Consider the following 23,027-nt stretch of genomic DNA (forward strand, 5'->3'; position numbering starts at 1 on the left):
CATCTCTTTCAGAATTTTCCACAGTTTATTGTGATCCACACAGTCAAAGGCTTTGGCATAGTCAGTAAAGCAGAAATAGATGTTTTTCTATAACTCTCTTGCTTTTTTGATGATCCAGTGGATGTTGGCAATTTGATCTCTGGTTCCTCTGCCTTTTCTGAAACCAGCTTGAACATCTGGAAGTTCACGGTTCACGTATTGCTGAAGCCTGGCTTGGAGAATTTTGAGCACTACTTTACTAGCGTGTGAGATGAGTGTAATGGTGCTGTAGTTTGAGCATTCTTTGGCATTGCCTTTCTTTGGGATTGGGATGTTTAGAGCTCTTGAATTCTACAGTTGATAGTATCTTCATAATAATAATCTACTGGCGGTTCAGTGGTAAAGAATCCACCTGCCAAAGCAGGGGATTCGGGTTCAATCCCTGGGTCAAGAAGATCCCCTTGGAGAAAGAAATGGCAACCCACTCCATTATTCTTGTCTGGGAAATCCTATGGACAGAGGAGCCTGGCAGGCTAAGTCCATGGGGTCACAAAGAGTCAAATACTTAGCACGTAAACAACAACAATAAATAATAATCTACCTTCCTTTTTAATCTTTTAGTTTCCATTTACTTTTCTCACTCTGTTTTTGTTTCTAAATTCATGTTTGCACACATACATACTCAACCTTCATTTTCTTTAATTTTATATATTTTTGGACAATTTTGAATAGTTGGAAAATTTTTTAATTTTCAAATTTTTTTCTATTTCCTGAATTTTTATGACATATAATAATATTTTCATGAGACAGTAATTATCATTAAGAATGAATTATTTTGAAATTTAAAAGTTTAGCTCATTCTAGGCTATGGTATATGGAGAAATTAGAATGATAAGAAAGGATAAAGAAAGTTACACGTGGTGAAATTATAGTAAAAAAATAGATATTTTATATATCTTTAATGAGTTTATATATTTTAAAAAATTTTCTTTTTCAAATTCAAATAATCTATATACTGACTGGTTTGAAATTAATTTTCTTCTCAAACTGATGTACATTTGAAGTGCATTCTTTTAATTTGTATTCACAAGCATAATCCTTTTATCTCTTTGCAAAGATATTTTGTTTTATTTTGTTTTAATGAGGAAGAAGTCTACAAAAGAAAGAATTCTTTGTAAGTGTCTTTTCACTTCTAAAGGATGTGTGTTTTTTACTTGAAATGTAAGAAATTTGCATTTGAAGACATTCCAAAGTGTTTTTTAAATCAATTTTTATTGGAGTATAGTTGCTTTACAAGGTTGTATTAGTTTCTACTGTACAGCAAAGTGAATCAACTGTGTGTATACGTGTGTTCAGTCCCTCAGTTGTGTCCTACTTTTTGCGATCTTGTGGACTGCAGCCACCAGGTTCCTCTGTCCATGGAATTTTCCAGGCAAGCATACTGGAGTGGATGCCACTTTTTACTCCCAGGGGTCTCCTGACTCAGGGGTTGAATCCGTATCTCTTGCATCTCCTGCACTGATAGGTGGATTCTTTACCACTAGCGTCACCTGGGACGCCCCATACATATACATATATCCCCTCTTTTTTGGATTTCTTTCCCATTTAGGTCAGCACAGAACAATGACTAGAGTTCCCTGAAGTTTATAAAGTAGGTTCTTATTAGTTGTCTGTTTTACCCATAGTATCAATTGTGTTTATATGTCAATCCCAATTCATCCCACAACTACCCTCCCACCCTTTTGGTGTCCATACATTTGTTTTCTATGTCTGTGTCTCTATTTCTGTTTTACAAGTAAGATCACCTATACCATTTTCTAGGTTTGAATACACATTTTAATATATGATAGTTTTGTTTTTTCTCTTTCTGATCTTCACTCTGTATGACAGTGTCAAGGTCCATCCACGTCTGTGTAAGTGACCCAATTTCATTTTTATGACTGAGTAATTTTCCATTATATAAACACAGCACAACTTCTTTATCCATGCCTCTGTTGATGGACAGTTAGACTGACTCTATGTCCTGGCTATTGTAAATAATGTTGCAATGAACCTTGTATTGCATGTGTCTTTTTGAATGATGGTTTTCTCTGGCTGTATGCCCAGTAATGGGCGTAACATTTAATAATGATCCATAACTTAATAATACTTTATTAATCATGTCTCTATAAAATATATTAATTTTTATAACTATATTTTATGTTTATTATATTTATTTTATTATTTTCTTGAATTTTATAATTTTATTACAAATATACATTTGCTAGGTCATTGAAAAAGCAAGAGAGTTCCAGAAAAAACATCTATTTCTGCTTTATTGACTATGCCAAAGCCTTTGACTGTGTGGATCACAATAAACTGTGGAAAATTCTGAAAGAGATGGGAATACCAGACCGCCTGACCTGTCTCTTGAGAAACCTGTATGCAGGTCAGGAAGCAACAGTTAGAATTGGACATGGAACAAGAGACTGGTTCCAAATAGGAAAAGGAGTACGTCAAGGCTGTATATTGTCATCCTGCTTATTTAACTTGTATGCAGAGTACATTATGAGAAAGGCTGGGCTGGAGGAAGCACAAGCCAGAATAAAGATTGCCTGGAGAAATATCAATAACCTCAGATATGCAGATGACACCACCCTTATGGCAGAAAGTGAAGAAGAACTAAAGAGCCTCTTGATGAAAGTAAAAGAGGAGAGGGAAAATGTTGGCTTAAAGTTCAACATTTAGAAAACGAAGATCATGGCATCTGGCCCCATCACCTCATGGCAAATAGATGGGGAAACAGTGCAAACAGTGGCAGACTATTTTTGGGGCTCCAAAATCACTGCAGATGGTGACTGCAGCCATGAAATGAAAAGGCTTGCTCCTTGGCAGAAAAGATATAACCAACCTAGACAGCATATTAAAAAGCAGAGACATTACTTTGCCAACAAAGGTCCATTTAGTCAAAGCTGTGGTATTTCCAGTAGTCATGTATGGATGTGAGAGTTGGACTATAAAGAAAGCTGAGCATTAAAGAATTGATAGTTTTAAACTGTGGTGTTGGAGAAGACTCTTGAGAGTCCCTTGGACTACAGGGAGATCCAACCAGTCCATCCGAAAGGAAATCAGTCATGAGTATTCATTGGAAGGACTGATGCCAAAGCTGAAACTCCAACTTGACCACCTGATGCAAAGAACTGACTCGTTGGAAAAGACCCTGATGCTGGGAAAGATTGAACGTGGGAAGAGAAGGGGATAACCGAGGATGTGATGATTGGATGGCATCACTGACTCAATGGACATGAGTTTCAGTAATGGGAGCTGGTGATGGACTGGGAGGCCTGGCATGCTGCAGTCCATGGGGTTGCAAAGAGTCGGACACGACCAAACTGAACTGATGATACCAATATTATTAAATGTTAATAAAAATGTTTTAATGGTTTATATTTCTTGATTTAGCTTTATTCATTCAACTAGCATCTTATTAATGCTTTCTACATGTTAGTTATGTACTAGGGACGTGGAGATAAAAACAAAGTGATAGATAGTCTTTATCCCTGATAATCTGTTTAAGAATATTAACGAAATTTTCTGTCAGAAAATTCTAAGTCATAGACAAATGGAATACTTTTGATTCTTTGAGCTCTTTCACTGTGTTCAGAATATATTTTTAGTTAGTATATGTTTTAATTATAGAAAATTTAAAATACCCATAAAAGTAGAATGTTACAAAGTATTTCTGCATACCATTACTCAGCTTTAAAAACCATCAGCTTTATATCTGCTAAATTTTATGTTTTTCTGGTTTTTCTTTCCTTCTCTGAAATGTTTTAAAACAAATCCCAACATTGTATCACTTCACTCATAAATACTTCAGAATGTTTTTCTAATAGATAAAATTTAAAAAAAAACCTAGAATAGCATTATTACATTAACAGTATTGATGGTAATTCTTTATATTATCTAAGACCTAGTCCTCATTCAGTTTCCTTTAGTTCCCCAACCTCCAGGATTTAATGCCTGGTGATCTGAGGTGGAGCTGATGTATTAATAATAGAAATAAAGTTTGTGATAAATGTTACACACTTGAATCATCCCCACACCATCCCTCCCAACCACGGTCCATGGAAAAACTGTCTTCCATGAAACTAGTCCCTGGTGTCAAAAAGGTTGTAGACCACTTTCATAGGATTCATTTTAACAGCACAGACCGTGACTGAAATATTGAAGAAACAAGACTATTAATTTTATCCTTTCATCAATATAAGAATAAAAACCTGGGTACTGGTTTTCTATGCCTTTATCTTCGAAAGCAGAATAATAACTGTCATCCTACAGAGATCATTTCTGAATGGTCTGCACACTTTACAAATGGAATGGCTGTGTTTATTCTCATTTCAGTTTAGAAGGTCAGCAAGTACATAAACTTCTTGCATTGTGATGGTAATGTGATGTCATGCAGGTTTTCTGAGAAGGAATGCAATTAGTGTCAGGTGCCTCAAATCACTGCAGGTAATTGCAATCATTTTTAAGGAGAAACAAGGGGAAAGAGAAATTTCACAGACTAAAACAATAGTTCACAGCTATGTGGCAGCTTTTGTGGGCCCTTGTTTTTCAACAACTGAATTACAATGGAAAGATCATAACAAATTCAAATTATATTACCTATCTAAAAATAATGTTCTAATTTAAAAAGAAATACTTGGTTGTCTGAATCCTTACATATTTAATCTAAACCACAAATTACATTTTAGTCGTTGAATATTGGTTATATTTTAAAAGATTTCCTGAGTATATTTGTAAAGTTACAGTACACATATTTTAATTTTATATATTCGCACAATGAGAGATGTGCAAATGCCAAAAAATATCCAAAAACTTGTTAAACTTTAGTTCACTGTCTTTTTCTAAAATGTAATTTTGCAATGGGCTATGTGATTGATTTATACAGATGATCTTTTTTCTAATTATAAATATGTAAACCCAGGTGACTCAGTGGTAAAGAATGCACTTGCCAATGAAAGAAATACAGGAGATGTGGGTTGGAAAGATCTCCTGGAGGATCTTCCCTGGAAGGATCCTCCTGTGGAGGAGGAAATGGCAACCCACTCCACTACTCTTGCCTGGAAAATCCCTTAGACAGAGGAGCCTGGTGGACTAAAATTCCATGAGTTTGCAGAGTTGGCACACATGCACATTCAATAATTTTTTTTAATTTTTTAAAAATATAAATTTATTTATTTTAATTGGAGGTTAATTACTTTACAATATTGTATTGGTTTTGCTATACATCAACATGAATCCTCCACAGATATACACGTGTTCCCCATCTTGAACCCCCCTCCCTCCTCCCTCCCCCTAGCATCCCTCTGGGTCGTCTCAGTGCACCAGCCCCAAGCATCCAGTATCATGCATCGAACCTGGACTGCACATTCAATAATTTTAGTTCTCTGTGAGGCCTAGCTAAATACAGTGATGTTCAACAAAATACAGGTACACTTATTAATACTTTGAAGATCAAAAACTGGCTAATGATTAACAGGGAAAGATTTTAAATTATTCTTAACATTGACTTATGAATGACAATCAGTGTTTTAAATACAGTGTTCTTCAGTTCAGTCTCTCAGTCATGTCCGACTCTTTGTGACCCCATGGACTGCAGCACACCAGGCCTTCCTGTCCATCACCAACTCCCAGAGTTTACTCAGATTCATGTCCATCGAGTAGGTGATGCCATCCAACCATCTCATCCTTTGTCGTCCCCTATCCTGCCTTCAATCTTCCCCAGGGTCTTTTCAAATGAGTCAGTTCTTTGCATCAGGTTGCCAAAGTATTGGAGCTTCAACTTCAGCATCAGTTCTTCCAATGAATATTCAGGACTGATTTCCTTTAGAATTGACTGGTTTGATCCCCTTGCAGTCCAATTGGGGACTCTAAAGAGTCTTCTCTAACACCACAGTTCAAAAACATCAATTCTTCAGTGCTCAGCTTTCTTTATGGTCCAACTCTCACATCAATACATGACTACTGGAAAAACCATAGCTTTGACTAGATGGACCTTTGTTGGCAAAAGTAATGCCTCTGCTTTTTAATATGCTGTCTAGGTTGGTCATAGCTTCCCCACCCCACCCCAAGGAGCAAGCATCTTTTAATTTCATAGCTGCAGTCACCATCTGCAGTGATTTTGTAACCCTCCAATATAAAGTCTGTCACTGTTTCCAGTCTGTCACTAGTATTCTTCAGTATGCTTATAATTCATTTAGGTGTTTTCTTGAATTTTCCCCTTTTATTAGATGATAAATCCTATACACATAAAAATCAACTGTAAAGGTCAAGTGAGATTCATGATGTTGATGTTTGACAGAAAACAACAAAATTCTGTAAAAGCAATTATCCTTCAATTAAAAAATAACTAAATTTAACAAAAATTCCTAATCCCCCCCAAAAATGTTAAGTGAGATTTAAAGGTGAAAACCAAACTTCTGTCTACCTCACTCAGCCTAAATGTGGACATGTATTGCTCATATACTGCTTATATATTATAAATGTTGAATTGTGTACACAGTGTTAACTCAGGAACTAAACATGAAATTGTATCATCATGTTTACTCCAAGTGCTTCTTTTTGTAATTTTCACTTTATTATGAAGCTTATATAAGAGGAAAAGAACCCATTATATTAAGGTTAATGGATCTTGGAAGCAGAGTCCAGAACATAATGAAGTATTAGGATATGGAGGGTCATAAGCATAGTGGGTTGATTATTACTTGGAGAAAAATAAATCTAGAAACTATAGTTTGAATATTTCATCTAACTACATGAACCAATAAAACCAGTAATGTGTCATTTTTCCTTTACAGGAAAAATAAATCCATATATATTTCAAGCAGTTCTAGCAGGACAAATAGAATATGCTTAGATTCTATAACAAACAATGTTAGTGGACTAAGTTTCAGCAAACCTGAAAAAACCAGTTATGATTTTAATGCTCCATGACATGGAAATAAAATTTCAAAAAGCGTTGAAAAAGAAAAATAGTAAAAGACTCCTTCTTAATTCAGATTCTTACACTTAAAAAAAATGTAGCTGCTTTTATCATCTGTATATTTAGTTTCCCTGGTATAAGTTATATGCTTATGTGTTTCTTGAATATCATCTCTAAGTAAAATCTATTGTTTCTGCAGAATGGAAGGCTAGAACTAGTTCTTTTTGCTCCTTGTACTTCCTGCCCCTTAAGAATTATTTTTGTTTTGTTTTATCAATTGGATACATTAATACACTGAATCAATAAATTAATCTTTACTTCTTTATCCGCCTATTTTGAAGTTATGTTTGCCATTACACAATGAATGATGAATGAATTTCAGTCAGTCCGTCGCTCAGTTGTTTCTGACCCTTTGTGACCCCATGAATCGCAGCACGCCAGGCCTCCCTGTCCATCACCAACTCCCAGAGTTTACCCAAACTCATGTCTATCGAGTCGGTGATGCCATCCAGCCATCTCATCCTCTGTTGTCCCCTTCTCCTCCTGCCCCCAGTCCCTCCGAGCATTTAGCATCTATTAATTTTCCTTCAATGTCTGTCCACATCTCAAATTCTGTCTGACTCTTTGCGACCCCATGGATTACAGCTAGCTCATCAGGCTTCCCTGTACTTCACTATTTCCCGGAGTTTGCTCAAACTAATGTCCATTGAGTAAGTGATACCATCCAAACATCTTATCCTCCATTGACCCGTCCTCCTCCTGCCCTCAGTCTTTTCCCAGGATCAGGGTCTTGTCCAGTAAGTTGGTTCTTCACATCAGATGGCCAAAGTATTTGAGCTTCTGCTTCAGCATCAGTCCTTCCAGTGAATATTCAGGATTTATATCCTTTCAGATTGATTGGTTTGATCTCCTTGCTGTCCAAGGGACTCTCAAGAATCTTCTCCAGCACCTCCAGGTTTGTATGTAAAAGAGTATCAATTTTTGACCTCTAACAATTTTTTCCTGCCTAAGAAGTATATTCATGCATATAGAACAATAAGATCCTCTTTTCTTAAATTTTTTACCAAGAATTGTGCTATATTTTCATTTGCTGTATTTGGTCAAAGACTTTAAAAAAATAATGTTTGCTTATCCAAGAATTTCCAACTGCATGTATTATTATTCTTTTGACAATAAAGGTTTGCCTTTTCCTGTATTACTAATATACTATAGCTCATTGAATACATTATGTCTTGAATGTGCTAATCAGTAATGATTTCCTACTAGATCCTTTGGTCAGCTGTCATTCTGAAATTTCGTTCTTTTTTGTTTTGTATTCCTGTTGTACATACACCTTTTCTTGAATTTCAGTTTATGCCTGTCAATTCCTTTTTCTTAAACTCCTTGTTCATTTTCTTTGAGTGAAAATATCTTCCAGAAATTTTTAAAAAATGGACATGTTTTCTTGATTTTTGCATACCTAAAATTTCTTTTTCTACTTTCATATTTTATTGATAATATCATTGCCAGAGAATTCAGTATTTAAAATCATTTCCCACAGGATGTTGAAGACATTTCCCCATTGTCTTTCAGAGTTCGGAGTTGCTTAACAAGGACTCAAATACTAACTGACATTTTTTTGGCAGGGTGGGGAGGGGAACATTCTGTGTGCATCATAATCCTTGTTTTGAGGTTTAACGAGATGTGTCAAAGTACCTTTGTTTTGCCCTATGACATCTTTAGTTCTGAAGACTCCAATTTTAGCCATGAAACAGTTCATGCTATTAATTATTGCTTTCTAGGCTTTTATCTCTTTTTGCTTTTCCTGGAAAATATGTTTATTGAGGTTGACCTTCTTGAAGTAATCTTCTATGTCTCTCTTTTGTGCATGCTAAGTTGCTTCAGTCATGTCTGAATCTTTGCAACCCTATGGGCGATAGCCCACCAGGCTCCTCTGTCCATAGGATTCTCCAGGCAAGAATACTGGAGTGTGTTGCCATGCTTTCCTCCAGGCAAATCTTCCAGACCCAGCAATCTCTTGCATCCCCTGCATTGGGAGGCAGGTTCTTTACCACTAGCACCACCTGAGAACCCCATGTCTCTCTATGTCACATCATTTTAATCTTTTCCATATTTGCTATTGTAGGCAAGAATCCCTTAGAAGGAATGGAGTAGCCTTCATAGTCAACAAACAAGTCAGAAATGTAGTACTTAGGAGCAATCTCAAAAACGGCAGAATGATCACAGTTCATTTCCAAGGCAAACCATTCAACATCACAGTAATCCACGTCTATGCCCAATGTGTAATGCTGAAGAAGTTGAAGTTGAATGGTTCTATGAAGACCTACAAGACCTTCTAGAACTAACACCAAAAAAAAAAAAAATGTCCTTTCCATCATAGGTGATTGGATGCAAAAGTGGGAAGTCAAAAAATATGTGGAGTAACATGCAAGTTTGATGCTGGAGTATAAAGTGAAGCAGGTCAAAGGCTAACAGAACTTTGAAAAGAGAACACACTGGTCATAGCAAACACTCACTTCAAAAACACAAGGTATGACTCCACACATGGACATCACCAGTCAGTACTGAAATCAGATTGGTTACATTCTTTGCAGCCAAAGATGGAGAAGCTCTAAAGAGTCAGCAAAAACAAGAATGGGAGCTGACTATGGCTTAAATCATAAGCTCCTTATTGCAAAATTCAGACTTAAATTGAAGAAAGAAGGGAAAACCACTAGGCTATTCATGTATAATCTAAATCAAATCCCTTACAATTATACAGTGGAAGGGGCAAATAGATTCAAAGGATTAGATCTGGTACAAAAGGTTCCTGAGGAACTATGGATGGAGGTTCATAAGATTTCACTGGAGATGGTGAGCAAAATCGTCCCAAAGGAAATGAATACAAGGAGGCAAAATGGAGGCCTTACAGATAGCTGAGAAAAGAAGAGCAGCAAAAGGCAAAGAAGAAAGGGAAAGATATACCCATCTGAATGCAGAGCTCCAAGAATAGGAAGGAAAGCAAAGAAAACCTTCTCAAGTGAACAGTGCAAAGAAATAGAAGAAAACAATAGAATGGGAAAAAATTAGAGATATCTTCAAGAAAATTAGAGATACCAAGGGAACAACTCATGATAAGATGGGCACAATAAAGGACAGAAATGGTACAGACCTAACAGAAGCAGAAGAGATTAAAGAGAGGTGGCAAGAATACACAGAAGAACTGTAAAAGAAGGTCTCAGTGACCCAGATAACCAAGATGATGTGGTCACTCATGTAGAGCCAGATATCCTGGAGTGTGAAGTCAAGTGGGCCTGATGAATCATTACAATGAACAAAGCTAGTGGAGGTGATGAAATTCCAGCTGACCTATTTCAAATTCTAAAAGATGATGTTGTTGAAGTGTTGCATTCAATATGCCAGCAAATTTGGAAAACTCAGCAGTGGCCACTGCTGGATCAGCTCAGCACAACCGGGTGAGAGATGGGTGATGCAGAACTTAAGAAAAACAAAGACAGAATAGCAAGGAAGATGGGACTGGGGGACTCAAGACGTTGAGGGTCAAGAGCCCTACTGACTGATTCCACACTGCTTTTGTTGAGCTCTTGCTATGCAGAAAGTATCTGCGTTTTTTTGAGAACATAAGTTTCCCATGTTCCCAGTCATATCCTCAGTTAATGTTTTTCTTTTGAATTGCTGTGTTTTTTTTCTGTACAAAGGGCTCCAGATGGGTGGGAGCAAAGATCTCTGCAGGAACATCAGAGAAATAATCAGTGCATGCACAAGCAGCATTCTAGCTTGCACTGACCCAGTGTTCCTAAGTCTGCACTCCTCCTCTCCATCTGCTCAAGCAGATCACTCTGACCCCAGCCAATCAGCCCATGTACTCTGGTTAATTTTTGTTTCTGTTTCCTGTTATTTTTTCTCATGGTTTTGCAAAGACATCTGGCAAATATTTTCCCACAGGCCACAAGACTGGAAAATGTTTGTTTTCATTCCAATCCCAAAGAAGAGCAATACTGAAGAATGTTCAAACTACTGTACAATTTTGCTCATTTCATATGCAAGCAAGGTCATGGTCAAAATCCTTCAAGTTAGGCTTCAACAGTATGTGCGGAAAAGGCAATGGCACCCCACTCCAGTACTCTTGCCTGGAAAATCTCATGGATGGAAGAGCCTGGGAGGCTGCAGTCCATGGGGTTGCTCAGAGTCAGACACGACTGAGTGACTTCACTTTCATTTTTCACCTTTATGCATTGGAGAAGGAAATAGCAACCCATTCCAGTGTTCTTGCCTGGAAAATCCCAGGGATGGGGGAGCCTGGTGGGCTACCATCTCAGGGGTTGCACAGAGTCGGACACGACTGAAGCGACTTAGCAGCAGCAGCAGCAACAGTATGTGAACCGAGAACTTCCACATGTAAAAGAAAAGAAAAGACAGAGGAACCAGAGATCAAATCGCCAACATCCATTGGATCATAGAAAAAACAAGAGAATTCCAGAAAAACATCTACTTCTGCTTCATTGACTATGTGAAAGCCTTTGACTATGTGGATCACAATAAACTGGAAAAATTCTTCAAGAGATGGGAATACCAGACCAACTTATCTGCCTCCTGAGAAGGAAGCAGGTCAATAAGCAACTGTTGCAGGTCAATAAGCAACCTGTATGCAGGTCAATAAGCAACTGTTAAAACCAGACTTGGAACAACTGACTGGTTCCAAATGGGGAAAGGAGTACATCAAGGCTGTACATTGCCACCTTGCTTATTTAGCTTATATGCAGAGTACATCATATGAAATGCCAGGCTGGATGAATCCGAAGCTGGAATTGAGATTGCTGGGAGAAATATGAACAGCCTCATATGTGCAGATGATATCACTTTAATGGCAGAAACCAAAGAGGAACTAAAGAGCCTCTTGATGAAGGTGAAAGAGAGTGAAAAAGCTGGCTTAAAACTCAAAATTAAAAAAAAAAAAAAAAAAAAAACCAAGATCATGGCATTTGGTCCCATCACTTCATGGCAAATAGATCAGGAAAAATGTAGAAACAGTGGCAGATATTATTTTCTTGGACTCCAAAATCACTGCAGATGGTGACTGTAGCCATGAATTTAAAAGACGCTTGCTCCTTGGAAGGAAAGCTGTGACAAACCTAGACAGCATATTAAAAAGCAGAGACATCACTTTGCGGACAAATGTCTGTATAGTCAAAGTGACAGTTTTTCCAGTAATCATGTGTGGATATGAGAGTTGGACCATAAGAAAGGCTGATTGCTGAAGAATTGATGCTTTCAAACTGTGATGCTGGAGAAGAATTTTGAGAGTAACTTGGACTGCAAGGAAATCAAACCAATCAATCCTAAAGGAAATCAACCCTGAATATCCATTGAAAGGCCTGATGCTGAAGCTGAAGCTCCAATACTTTGGCCACCTGATGAGAAGAGTCAACTCATTGGAAATGACCCTGATTCTGGGAAAGATTGAGAGCAGGAGGAGAAAGGGGAAGCATAGGTTCAGATAGTTGAATGGCATCACTGACTCAGTGGACATGAGTTTGAGCAACTCTTGGAGACGGAGAAGGACAGGGAAGCCTAGCACTCTGCAGTCCATGGGTTCAGAGAAAGATAAAACTTAATGACTGAACAACAACAACAATTTGCAAATTTCTGTGGTAACACCTTTTATTTCCTGCATTGCAGCATGTAGAACAACTAGAGAAAATTTTCATGATACACTACCACTTCCTAACAGTTATTGACCATGTCCTGTGTTGAGTGCCATATTGAGTATCATATATTTATTATTTATACACACAAGAATCCTGTGAGTTTTATACCACTATTAACTACCTTTTAATAGCATCACTGACTCAACTGACATGACATTTAGCAAATTCTGGGAGACAGTGAAGAACAGGGAAGCCTGGTGTCTCTATGTGGTACTCTATGTGGTTGCTAAGTTGGACACAATTTAGCAATTGAAGAACAAGAATAAAACTCTACTTTACACAGTCGGAAGCTGAAACTACAATGATTATGAGATTTTACCAAGGTGAAAAAATGACTGAACAACCAAGCCAATGTTACAGTCCTATAGTCCCTAAGCCTAAGAGCTAAATTATATCACTGCTGCTGCTGCTGCTGCTAAGTTGCTTCAGTCATGCCCGACTCTGTGCGACCCCATAGACGGCAGCCCACCAGGCTCCCCCATCCCTGGGATTATCCAGGCAAGAACACTGGAGTGGGTTGCCATTGCCTTATCCAGTGCATGAAAGTGAAAAGTGAAAGTGAAGTTGCTCAGTCGTGTCCGACACTTAGCGACCCCATGGACTGCAGCCCACCAGGCTCCTCTGCCCATGGGATTTTCCAGGTAGGAGTACTGGAGTGGGGTGCCATCGCCTTCTCCAATGCAAATGTTAAAAATTGGGTCTCTGACCTTTTGAGATGGCCCACACCTTGTCTGTGAAGGGTGTTTCTGTCTAAATAAATCCACATCTTACCTTAAAAAGAAAATGTTAAAAATCACAAAAGTGTTACATGTGAAAATTCAAAAACTTAATAGTTGTATTATGGTCACTAAGTATCAAAGTATTTATTTTAAACAAATTTAGTAATACATATTTTTAGAAGAGTTGTTCAAAGTAATGTGTCAGTGTTACTTTTGATGGCAAGAACATCTGGCTTCCCACGCTAGATGTACTACACATCCAAGTTCTGCAGCTACAGTCTGAGGGGTGGTAGAGTTGAACATGACAGCGAGTAAAAAACAACAACAACAGACCAACAAACTTCCTTGCAAAATTCCTGTCAGTTGAGACCCTGAGGGGTTAAGAAAAGGCTACAGCCTAGGATTAATAATTAACCAGAAACATTCCAGGCCTCAGAAAGACTGGAAACCAGTTTTGAAACAGCACAGGTCCTTGAAGATCATCTTTTCCTAGCCCAATTGATTCCCAGAGGAATACAGAACATGTTTGTTCTAAGCAATAGTGGGGATGTTTTGATAAAATGTGGCTTCCCTGGTGGCTTAGACAATGCAGCATTTGCCTGCAATGCGGGAGACCTGGGTTTGATCCCTCGGTGGAGAAGATCCTCTGGAGAAGGAAATGGCAACCCACTCCAGTACTCTTGCCTGGAAAATCCCATGAACAGGGGAGCCTGGCTACAGACCATGGGGTTGCAAAGAGTCTGACATGACTGAGTGACTTCTCTCTCTCTCTTTCTCTCTCTTTGATAAAACTGTAGGGAGGAATATGCCAGGCCTGCTGAGGATGTGTTGAATTAAATGATGATAGGGTTTGCGCTCACTTGGGGAGGGAGAAAAAGAGAGGATTCACAGGCTGGGAGAAATGAATGGTTTTAAAGCTGGAGATCATGGTGATTGGAGACAGGAAGTTGTGAACACAAAGCTCCTCTTCCCATTGAACAATTTAAGGACTGAGTGATAACAAACTTCAGATATGGCAAAATGATTGCTGGTGTGAGGAAGACAATTGATCAGGAAGAAACCAAGAAACTTCACAGCTAGGTAGTTGAAATAATTGTCCAAATTAGATGATGCAGTTGCATGGAACGCAAGCAAGAATTAAGTTGAGAAGAAGCCAAGGCCTCTCAGAATAAGAAGTACTAGAAAAGTTATGTAGCTAATATTTTCTGTAAGATTTCAACTTTAACAGGAGAAATATTCAGAAGGATAAAAAAACACTACAAACCTTTATTCTTTGGCTAAGGGTCATTTTTCTTTCTTCCTCTTTAGTAAACACTGAAGAGTAAAACTTACTGAAGAATAAATCTTCAGCCCATAATTTAAGAAAAAATATGTAAGTTGAGGAAAAATTTTTAAAATTTATTTGAAAATTCAGATATTATTCAGAAGGGAAAACCTTAAACTTCATAGCTATTATTTTATTATAACCATAAGTAAATTGCTATTCTTCACAGTAATTTTTGACAACAGATTAATGACCTAAATTCAGTATGTAACATCTGGTATACCTTCTGTGGACTAAAAATCAATTAGAATTTTTAATTATTTCTGTGCAACATCTGCAAGACAATCTAATTCCAAGGCGAATTAAATGCTCTCTCTGGTGATTGTGTAATAAGATACATCCATGGCTTAAGAAACTGCCCTTTCCTAAAGTGTACAATTTGAAAATATTTGGCTTGTTTTTTCTCATTTGGCTTAATCCATGTGTTTAATAGTGTACATTATTGCATCTTTATAGGTTTTGAAACCAGTATCAGAAATCACTGTATAATTTTCTGATACTTCTTCTAACTCTAGCACTTGATTTCTTATCAAGCATTTTTTTAGAACAGGCAAATGATCCTCTCATAATTAATTGATGATGATATGATTTTCATCCTTCTGGCTTATGTTGAGCCATTGCCAATGCTGTTTAAATCTTCTGATGAGCTGAGTCAGATGCAAACAGAAATGTAATAGAGTGACCAAAAACTCTGGAGACAAAGTTGGATGCTCTTTTCTAATCAACACAGATTCTAATCAACTCAGATGTCAGTTTTTAATCCTTGATTAATTATAATCATCTATAACAATCATGTTTATTACTCTGTGATAATTTTTGATATCTCTGTTTTTCGATAGGATGCTGTTATTCAACAAGTAAATAAAACTCTTTCACCAAAATTGACATTAATCTGCAGATAATTGGTGCATGCTATTTACCTCTATTTCTTATATTCTAAATATAACTGATCTTGGTTAATAGTAGCTATTTCTCAATGCTAAAATTTCAGCCATTAATTTTGTACTTCTATAAAATTCTCTTGAAATATTGTACTTTATGTTTCTTACTGCTATAATTGCTTTGAGAATGCCTTTTTAAATGTACATTTTGTAGGTATCATGTCTATTCTGTGTTTTCTTTTCCTCCTTTTTTCAGACTTTTAATTTTGTCCTAAATATCTATGCATATTTGTTTTACTGGTATAAAAAGTTTTGGTTGTTTTCTAAAAATTTCTAGAGGCTTTGCTTAGCTAATTTTGATAATAAAATGAGGATATTTATGAACTATAGGCTTCCCTGGTGGCTCATATGGTAAAGAATCTGCCTATAATGCAGGAAGCCAGGTTCAGCCCCCGGTTGGGAAGATCCCCTGGAGGAGGAACCCCTGGAAGAGGGCATGGCAACCCACTCCAGTATTCTTGGCTGGGAAATCCCATGGACAGAAGAGTCTGGTGGGTTACAGTCCATGGGGTACCAAACCATCAGACATGACTGAGCGACTAACACTTTCACTTTCAAAGTTTAGAACTATCTAAACCAGTGTGTATCAAACTTTAATGTGCATGCTTCTCACCTGGGGATCTTGTTAAAAAGCCAGGTTCAGAACTTATGGTTGCTTGGGAGAGGGAATAGTTATTTAAAATGGATAAACAACAATGACCTATGGTATAGCACATGGAACTCTGCCCAATGTTATGTGGCAGCCTGGATGGGAGAGGAGTTTGGGGGAGAATGGATACATGTATATGTATGACTGAGTCCCTTCCCTGTTCACCTGAAACTATCACAACATTGTTAACTGACTATACCCCAATAAAAAATAAAAGTTAAAGAAAAAAGAAAGTCAGATTCAGATTTACCAGGAATGAAGTGAGGTTTGAAATTATTTATTTCTGATAAATTCTCTGTGCTGTGCTTAGTTGCTTAGTGGTGTCCAGACTCTTTGTGAGATCCCACGAACTATAGCCTGCAAGGCTCCTCTGTCCATGGGCTTTTCCAGGTAAGAATTCCTGAATGCATTGCCATGCCGTGCTCCAGAGTATCTTCCCAACCCAAGGATCGAGCCCAGGTCTCTCACATTGCAGGTGGATTGTTTAACATCTGAGCCACCAGGGAAGTCCATAAGGTTTTTGGTGATACCTATGCTGCTGGTCCTCGGACCATAATTTGAGAAATTAAGATATAAATAACTATACATTTTAGTATGTTTGAATATTTTTCATCAAATAAAACTTTGGAGTTTACTGAGAATATTGTCTGTAGTTGTAGATGATATACTACTCTTCTATCCTTTCACTATAAAACTGTTCAGAAAAAAGCTGTCTAATCTTGTTTATTCAGTTTTTCATCAACCCTGCTGGGACCACTTACAATCAAATTTATGCCCACATTAGTTTCTATGACTGTTCTTTTAATGTTCGGTATCAACCCACTCATCTCTAAACCAAGGTTATTTATGCTCATTGCTTATAGCAAATTAGTGGGTAAGGGCAAATCCAAGCTTTCAAGGAAACAAGGAACATTCTATATCAGAGTAATTATGACAAGGGTGCTAGGGATATTGGTACTGAAGAAGCTGAGCACAGTAAGAGAGGAAATCTCATGTGCCAAAATAAACATCTTGAACCAACCCCTTCAGGGACACCTGAATAAGTTCCTAGGCTGCAAGATAGTGTTAACTGCACTAGTTGACTTAATACCTCATCTTACTTATGAGAACCACCATGTGCACACTACATATGTATATATTATGCATACACATATGTATCGAAAAATTTAAGCTATATCAAGTCAGCTTTATGCCCTCTTGGTCTGTTGTGAACCAGAGAACAAATTATGATATTCAGCACAGGTCAGCATCTAATCAATATCTATTCATGCATACACACACCTATATATTGCCATTTTCTTTATTTTCCCTTTTCCCTCTCCTTTTTACTAGTCTTGAGATCCTTTTCCATGGAAGTGAAGTGAAGTGAAGTGAAGTGAAGTCGGTCAGTTGTGTCCGACTCTCTGCGACCCCATGGACTGTAGCCTACCAGGCTCCTACATCCATGGGATTTTCCAGGCAAGAGTACTGGAGTGGGTTGTCATCTCCTTCTCCAGGGATCTTTCCAACCCTGGGATTGAACCCAGGTCTTCTGCATTGCGGGCAGATGCTTTACCGTCTAAGCCACCAGGGAAGCCCTTTCCATGGAAAAAGGATCTAATCAGTGGAGTCCTTTTTCTGCTTCTCTGATAAGCATAACCCCATGAACCATCATCCATCAACATAATGCTGCGTTAGTCTCTAAAACCCTTGAGTTATAACTACTTCTTTGTAATTAGTGAGGAGAAGAGACTGGACAGTAATTCCCTTAGGCCAGAATGAATGAATTAGTTTAGGTACAAAAGACACCACCTTGGAAATTTTATTCTCTCAAATAGCCTATAGGGATACTTAAATCCTATTTTACAGGATTTTGTGGGAGACATAATTGTATCGATACCTTGAATGTAACTTTAAAAGCATTAAAATAATAGTCTAGTATTTTTATAAACAATGGGTATATATTATTTTGTATTTTTATTATTCTTTCTGTATCTATTGGAGAATTACTATCTTATCCTCAATTGATTATTACATTTTCTTAAGTCATATCAGATATGATCCAGTACAGCTTCAAAATAAATTTGTTTATAAGTTTTTTGTCTTATACATGTATATATACATATTTATATTACCAGTAATTTTCACTGTAAGCCCAGGCTATTTAATAAAACATTGACATATTATTGGCCTATGAATTGCCATGCGAGTTTCTAACTGCTAATTTCCAATAATTCCATATTATATTTTTATTCATTCAATTGTTCAGTGAATGAGTTGCTCAGAAATTCAAATCAACATTATGGTCCATTTCCATTAGCCAATACACTGTGAATGGATATAACTTACTTGCCTTGTGGTCTTCATTCTATGAGGTTTAAAGTCATTGAGCACCATGCTCATTTTTAACAAATATTGTTACACATGATTGTTAATAATTTATCAATCTGTTTTTTGTTTCCCAAATAGTTCTTGCATTGCAAAATGGAGTTTCTGATAATGAGCATACTCCAGAAGCCCATAAAAGTACTCACTTGATTCCAATGTTTTTCTTACTTCATTTTACTTGATCTTAGCCAAAAAGCCAAGAAGCGAGCATACTCCATTTTACTTTTCTTTCACTTTTTATTTGGAAATCCATTTCTTCAATGTTAAAAAAATATATAAGATCAAATTTTTCTCTTTCTCCTCATTGGTTAATATAATCATAAACGTATAATTAATACATGCTACATTCTAAAAGAGATCAGTCCTGGGTGTTCTTTGGAATGAATGATGCTAAAGCTGAAACTCCAGTACTTTGGCCACCTCATGCGAAGAGTTGACTCATTGGAAAAGACTCTGATGCTGGGAGGGATTGGGGGCAGGAGGAGAAGGGGACGACAGAGGATGAGATGGCTGGATGGCATCACCAACTTGATGGACGTGAGTTTGAGTGAATTCCAGGAGATGGTGATGGACAGGGAGGCCCGGCGTGCTGCGATTCATGGGGTCACAAAGAGTCGGACACGACTGAGCAACTGAACTGAACTGAACTGATAGAGAGTACATTTCAGTACAGAGATCAGTATTACATGCTTCTTGGAGTGGAACATGTAATGGAAAGGAAAGGGAATTTTCATATGAAAAAAGAAAATGTTCCCTGGCAGCACAATCACAGATGGCTATAAGTGTATCCTTATTCTAAACACCCTGCCTGACTTGAACATTGTTACTTGCTTCCTGTACCATAGTTCTCTTGAGTTCTACAGTACAAATTAAAACTTGAGTGACAGACGCTTTCCTACTTCACACCAGAATTTATGTTCCCTTTTGAGACCTGTTCACTTTGTACTTGACACATCTGCTCCTGGTTAAGCAAAGAGCAAGTGTAATCTTTCCAATGTCCATTTCTATTTTCCAATGGGGTTGTCTTTCTGTCTGTCTGTCTTGACTCTTTTCACATGACTCCATCTTACAACTATCTGTTTATGCTCAGACCTGTTCCCTGGTCTCCTCTGGAATTTCCAACAGATACTGTACAGTTTTAAAAAAAAAAAAAGATGCAGTCCTGCAACTTAGGATAATTCTGTTAGTGAAATTGACAGTATTTTCCCTTGCAGTGTTCTAAATTTAATCATGAAAATATTGACCAAGCATATTTTAATCATCTTCACTTTATTCAAGGCTCTTTAGTTCTAAGAAAGAGAAATCCACTCAGTTCAGTTCAGTTGCTCAGTCGTGTCCGACTCTTTGTGACCCCATGAACCGTGGCACACCAGGCCTCCCTGTCCATCACCAACTCCCAAAGTCTACCTAAAGTCATGTCCATTGAGTCAATGATGCCATCCAACCATCTCATCCTCTGTTGTCCCCTTCTCCTCCTGCCCTCAATCTTTCTCAGCATCAGGGTCTTTTCCAATGAGTCAGGTCTTCGCATCACAGTGCCCAAGTATTGGAGATTCAGCTTCAGCATCAGTCCTTCCAATGAACACCCAGGACTGATCTCCTTTAGGATGAAGTAGTTGGATCTCCTTGCAGTCCAAGGGACTCTCAAGAGTCTTCTCCAACACCACAGTTCAAAAGCATCAATTCTTCGGCACTCAGCCTTCTTCACAGTCCAACTCTCACATCCATACATGACCACTGGAAAAAAACATAGCCTTGACTAGATGGACCTTTGTTGGCAAAGTAATGTCTTTGCTTTGTAATATGCTGTCTAGGTTGGTCATAACTTTCCTTGCAAGGAGTAAACATCTTTTAATTTCATGGCTGCAGTCACCATCTGCAGTGATTTTGGAGCTCAAAAAAATAAAGTCAGCCACTGTTTCCACTGTTTCCCCATCTGTTTGCCATGAAGTGATGGGACCGGATGCCATGATCTTACTTTTCTGAATGTTAAGCTTTAAGCCAACTTTTCCACTCTCCTCTTTCAGTTTCATCAAGAGGCTCTTTACTACTTCTTCACTTTATGCCATAAGGGTGGTGTCTTCTGTGTATCTGAAGTTATTGATATTTCTCCCAGCAATCTTGTTTCCAGCTTGTGCTTCATCCAGCATTTCTCATGATGTACTCTGCATATAAGTTAAATAAGCAAGGTGACAATATACAGCCTTGACATATTCCTTTTCCTATTTGGAACCAGTCTGTTGTTCCATGTCCAGTTCTAACTGTTGCTTTCTGACTTGTATACAGGTTTCTCAAGAGGCAGGTCAGGTGGTCTGGTATTCCCATCTCTTTCAGAATTTTCCACAGTTTATTGTGATCCACACAGCCAAAAGCTTTGGCATAGTCAATAAAGCAGAAGTAGACATTCTTCTGGAACTCTCTTGTTTTTTCAATGATCCAGCAGATGTTGGCAATTTGATCTCTGGTTCTCTGCCTTTTCTGAAACCAGCTTGAACATCTGGAAGTTCACAGTTCACATATTGCTGAAGCCTGGCTTGGAGAATTTTGAGCATTACTTTACTAGCATGTGAGAAGAGTGCAACTGTGTGGTAGTTTGAGCATTCTTTGGCATTGCCTTTCTTTGGGATTGGAATGAAAACTGACCTTTTCCAGTCCTGTGGCTACTGCTGAGTTTTCCAAATTTGCTGGCATATTGAGTGCAGCACTTTCACAGCATCATCTTTCAGGATTTGAAATAGCTCAACTGGAATTCCATCACCTCCACTAGGTGTGTTCATAATGATGCTTCCTGAGGCCTACTTGACTTCACATTCCAGGATGTCTGGCTGTAGTTGAGTGATCACACCATCATGATCATCTGTGTCTTGAAGATCTTTTTTGTACAGTTCTTCTGTGTATTCTTGCTACCTCTTCTTAATATCTTCTGCTTCTGTTAGGTCCATACCATTTCTGTCCATTTTTGCCCATCTTTGCATTAAATGTTCCCTTGGTACTCTACTAAAAGAATATTATCTTTATATAGGAATCTATATTGGGAAATAATTTTTGTGATTCCTTTTAGAAAGATTTTCTCTTTACCATTCTTTTTTTTTTAATTTTATTTTATTTTTAAACTTTACATAATTGTATTAGTTTTGCCAAATATCAAAATGAATCCGCCACAGGTATACATGTGTTCCCCACCCTGAACCCTCCTCCCTCCTCTCTCCCCATACCATCCCTCTGGTAACAATAACCCTGTGTACGAGACAGCAAAAGAGACACTGATGTATAGAACAGTCTTATGGACTCTGTGGGAGAGGGAGAGGGTGGGAAGATTTGGGAGAATGGCATTGAAACATGTAAAATATGTATGAAACGAGTTGCCAGTCCAAGTTCGATACCATTCTTTTTTATAATCAATTTCCATGTGCATTTTGATAGATTTAACTATATTTAGATTGGGTGCATTTGAATTGATAAAATCTACATTTATTTTTACCCAACCTTTCTTTAACATATCTGTTTATAAAAGTAATAAGTTTAAGTAATAAGTAATAATAAGCAAAATTATTGCTTCTCATTCTCCCTGGCTTTTCTGGTCAACTTTTTGTTTGTGATCTAATATTAATTGACATCATTATCATGTATGATATCAAAACAAATGTACAGTTGTGCTATTGATCCTGATTGTACATAAATATCAGAACTGAGGTGGTTTATCTGAATACCATTAGATATCCCTTTAGGTAATTCCATAACAATATTTGTTTGTGTAGTTCCATTGTATCTGACTCTTTGGGACCCCCACGGACTATATAGTGTGCCAGGCTCATCTGTCTATAGAATTTTCCAAGCAAGAATACTGAAGTGGCTTGCCATTTCATTCTCTAGGAGATCTTCCTCATCCAGGGATTGAACCCATGTCTCTTACATCTCCTGCATTGGCAGGTTGATTCTTTGCCACTGCTCTATATGGGATGCCCCATAGAACAGTGAATGTAAGATTTAATTGTTATTGATGTTTCAAGCTTATTTCCCAAAAGATTGTAGTGATTCACAACCTCAGCAACAGCAGATAGAGTGCCATTTTTCTGTCTTGTCAGCATGCATGTTATTGTTCCTTATTACTTTATTCTACTCAGAACGGAAAGTTATACACTGTTGTTTTAACTTACTTTTCTCTTACTGAGATAGATCATCATTTGACAACTATATTGATGATGTACATTTCCTCTTTTCTGAAAGTCTTATTTGTATTCTTGCTTAAAAGTTTTTTAGTAGTTTGCTGTTTTCATATAAATTTATAGGTACTTCCTGCCATATATTTATTTATATGCCACGGGTTTTGCAAATATATCTTTCAGCCTATCATTTTTCTGGTTTTTGACAGT

At 37.5% G+C, this 23,027-nt stretch overlaps 1 long non-coding RNA gene across 1 annotated transcript in view; it reads left to right on the forward strand.

Annotated features, from left to right (window-relative positions):
* Nucleotides 1-9,244, forward strand: part of LOC129646730 (uncharacterized) — a 124,190-nt gene extending 114,946 nt beyond the window's left edge. Inside the window, exons 3-4 of the long non-coding RNA XR_008712146.1 lie at nt 7,716-7,901; nt 9,072-9,244. This is a non-coding gene — a long non-coding RNA (uncharacterized LOC129646730). The remainder of the gene's footprint in view (nt 1-7,715; nt 7,902-9,071) is intronic.
* The last annotated feature ends 13,783 nt before the right edge of the window (nt 9,245-23,027 follow it).

Source organism: Bubalus kerabau, chromosome 3, assembly GCF_029407905.1.
Source record: "Bubalus kerabau isolate K-KA32 ecotype Philippines breed swamp buffalo chromosome 3, PCC_UOA_SB_1v2, whole genome shotgun sequence".
Lineage (NCBI taxonomy): Eukaryota > Metazoa > Chordata > Mammalia > Artiodactyla > Bovidae > Bubalus > Bubalus kerabau.